This window comes from Pediculus humanus, genomic scaffold (genome assembly GCF_000006295.1).
Source record: "Pediculus humanus corporis 1103172107460 genomic scaffold, whole genome shotgun sequence".
Lineage (NCBI taxonomy): Eukaryota > Metazoa > Arthropoda > Insecta > Psocodea > Pediculidae > Pediculus > Pediculus humanus.
In genome coordinates this window covers 74,545-78,942 of record NW_002987080.1, presented here as the reverse complement: position 1 = coordinate 78,942, position 4,398 = coordinate 74,545, and positions in this window count along the sequence as shown.

Genomic DNA, 4,398 nt, shown 5'->3' with positions numbered 1-4,398 from the left:
TCATCATTTAAGCCTAATATTTAGTTTATTGTTTATTAATTTGTCCCTGACTCATATTTAGTAAAGTTTTTTTTGTAAAAAAAAAAAAAATCAACTTTTTTATTCTTTTAATTAAAAAAAAAAAATTTTTTTAATAAAAATTTCGTGAGCTTCTCATAATCAATTGATTGAATATCGATTGATTATTTTTTTTTTTTTAATATTCCCTTTAGTAAAAAAAAAAAAAGGTTTGTAAAAGGCAGGAGGAGAATCGTTCAAATCGTGTCATCGAACAAAAGAATAAAAAAAAAAAAGACTCGAGAGGTTTTAAAGGCAATTCAAGAATGAAGATTCACTCTACGACTACCCCAACGGAAATCAAACCTACCTAATAGAAGAACATCCCAAGAGACGAAGACGACTACGGTATGACGACCGATGACGTCGACGTGGCAGGAGACGAAACGAATTCGAAGGAAGAAGGGAGGGGGAAGCGGGGGGAGAAAGAGGATGAAAATTCGAATAAGCCCTTCAATTGAAACTGGAGATGGCCAACGTTGACCAAAATGGAGGAGGCCGTTATCAACCAATTTTCTCTTTTATTCTCGAACAAAAGAATCAAATCTAAGGGTTTTCATCCTTGGTCAAAAAATTAATCATACTCACAATTCACGAGAGCTTAATAAAGGTTTAAAGCTTAATAAACTTTTTTTTTCCTTTCTTTCTTTCTTTTTGTTCCACTAAAAAAAAAAAAAGATAAAAAAGTAAAGGAAACAAAGACAAAAAAAAAGTATTAAATGATGAAAACTAATAATAATAATAATAATAATAATAATAATTAACGTAATATATTTTAAAAAAACACAAAAAAATAATTATTCAAGTTGTCAGCACTGAATTGAAAATCCTTTCGAAACAAATGTAAAAAGTAATTTTTATTATATTTTCAAAAGGTACAATAACACTGATGATGATGATGATGATGATAATGATACCGATGTTAAACATTATATTCTTGCAAATTATTATGATTAATTATTATTATTATGGTAACAAAAAAAAAGACTACAATTGTAAATATTATCGGTGAAAATCCACCCTTCTTCTTCTTCTTCTTCATTAACACTTATAAACTTAACCAAATGATTTATTATTATTATCTTAATAACAAAAGATGAAAAAAAATTTCTTTCTTTCTTTCTTTCTTTTTCATTTTTTTTTCATTTATTTTATTCGTAAATAATAATAATAATGTTTAACACTAAAATTTTAATAAAAATGAAATAATGGTGGAAAAATATTTTTAAAACAAAACATGACGTCACGATTTTTCAAAGGGTTTTTACGACGCGTTATACGAAAATTTAACACAAAATTATTATTATTATTATTCACATGATATCACTCGTTTTCTGAACAAATTTCAATTTTTTTTTTTTAAAAAAACAAACGACAAAAAAATAAACTAAAATTTGACTTTTGACCGATTTTGTTCGTGGTCCGAATATTATTCGCATAATAGGTCGAATTTTTATCATCACCGTTTTGTTATTATTATTATTATTACTATTTAATAATAATAATAATAAATGACGGTAAATTAAAAAATTAATCGGTTATGATGGGTCACGTTTAATAATTTCGTACGGTGAGTTCACATTTAAACAAAAAAAAAATGTTTTCAAATTTTGCGTGGGTCGTAATGCTGTCGTACATTCGTCCCCAGCATGAACCCACCGACAGCATCACAAATATATAAGGTTCAAAGTTCAAATAATTCCTTTGCGTAAAAAAAAAAAAAAAAAAAATTTCAACTTTTCGTTTGATTTGATTTTTTTTTTTCTGTTTATATTTTTTTCCGTTTCGATTTTTTTTTTGTATCTTCTGCTTTTTATTATCATTATCATTCCCTTAAAATAATCGAATAACGAATTTCATAAAACGAATTAATTATTATTATTATTATTATTATTGATATAAAAATTTTATTTGATTTTTTTTTTTTTATTTAAAAAGAAAATCAGCAGAACGACAACATGGCCGACGATTACGTCATAAAATTTATCAACTTCGTTAATTTTCGTGTGTGTTCGTATTGATAAACGAAAAAAAAAAATTTTCTCGTCTTTTTATTATTAATAAAAAAAATTATTAAAAAAAATAAATAAATAAAAAAATTGTCGATATTTTTCTCAAATGTGATTTTTATAATAAAAACTATATAATAATAATAATAATAATAATAATAATAATAATAATAATTTCAACGACGTCAAAATCAATAAACGTCACGCGTTTTGAAATAATAATAATAATGATAATAATGATAATGATAATGATAATAAAATACGCAACGAAACTTTTTACGACGATTTTTTTTCTTAAATATAAAATTAACATTAGTAATAATATTTTTTGCGAGTAAGAGAGAGAGAAAAATCGTTTAATTATTATCATTATCATTATTATAACCGTTTAATAAAGAAATAAAAAAATAAAAATTTCTTCTGCTTCGTTATGAATATTAATAATAAAAAGGAATCAAGGCAGGAATAGATGAAAAAAAAAAAATTTTTTTTTTTTTATTTTTTACAATAAATTAATAGAAAGTCATAATAATAATAATGATAATAATAATAATAATAATAATAATAATAATAATAATAATAATAATAATAATAATAATGAAATGAACTTTTACACTATTGAGCAATAAAACAATTGTTTTTTTTTCTTTCATTCATAAATGAAGATTCACACCTTCTTATTTAAATAATAAATAAATAAATTTTTATTGATATGTCTCCCCACACCTCGCCTCCCCTCACCTCCTTTCTTCCCCTCTTTCCATTCACTCCCCTCCCACCATTTCCAACTTTAAAATTTCGCCATTTTTACGTTAGTTGTTATGAAACAAACGGCGAAAATTTATTCATAATAAAATATTCCGAGAAAGAAAAAAATTTAATAAAATAAATAATTATTAAACCTATTAATTAATTAAAAATATAAATTTATATTATATTATATAAAAGTTAATATATATGATGATAATAATAATATACATAAATACATAAAAAAATTATGATAGGACAATATATTTATGTATAAAAACGTTTATAATTAAAAATGATAATAAAAAATTATTATTAATATTATTATTTTATTGACATAAAAAAGAAAAGGCTTATTGAAATTTTTTTTTTTATAATGCCATTTAATAATAATAATAATAATAATGATTTTTAGGCTTAGAAAAAAAAAAACGATAATTTTTCTATCATTGACCTTTTGATTCGAATTTTTTTCATTATCCATCATAAATAGACATCTTAACAAAATTATTTAGTTAACGAAGAAATCTTTTTTCCCCTTCCCCTTCCCCTCTCCTCGCCTACCCCCATCCAGGGCCGTATCACGATCGTTTTCATTTATTATTATTATTATTATTAATTTTTTTTTTTACATAAATATGATATTTAATTTTAAAAAAAAATGTTGTTTGTTTCTTTTGTTTAGGAAAAATTTCACAAACGTTTGTGTGCCTTTATAAATTGATTATTTAAAAAAAAAATAATTTTAATAAAATAATGATAATGATAATGATAATAATAATAATAATCAAAGGTTAAATAAGTTATCGTTGACAATATAAAAACGAGTGTGCGAGTTTAATTTTACATAGATTTTTTTGCAAATTAAATTATTTATTATCATTATTATTGTCATTATAAATAATTTTTAATGGAAAAATTGAAAATGAGGGGGGGAAGAAATAAATTATTGGTTGTTTGTTTTGAAAATAACAACAAAACGATTGTTTTATTATCGTTTTTTTTATAAACAAATAAATTGAATGTACAATCAATTAACATTTAATAATAATAGAAAAAATGAATAGACAAATGTGTTGCTGAACAAAAAAAAAGGTTTTTAATGAGAAAAGAGGAATTTTTAGAAGGTCAACCTTTTTTATGAGTTTTTACATGACACGACAACAACAACAACAACAACAGATTAATAAGTAAATGATTGACAAATGAATGTTTAATAAATCTTCCATTTAAATTTTGATTAGAAACATTAATCAATAACAATTTTTTTTTGTTATTTTTTTGTTGTTTGTCGTTGTTGTTTGTTTGTCGAATGAAATTACCATGTTTGCGTTGAACAATTTGTTTTATGTCACCATTCTTTCCATCTCCAATTTTTTTTTCATTATTAATTTTTTTTTTTTTATCAATTATTATTATTATCATAATCGATAATTTGATTGTTATTATTAAATTTTTAATTACGATTATTTATTATGAATTATATTAAAATTTCTTTGTTTTAAATGTTAATTTTAATAATAATCGAGGAATGCAAATTTACAAAACAAACAACAACAAAGGAAAATTGGAGGGAAAACTTTTT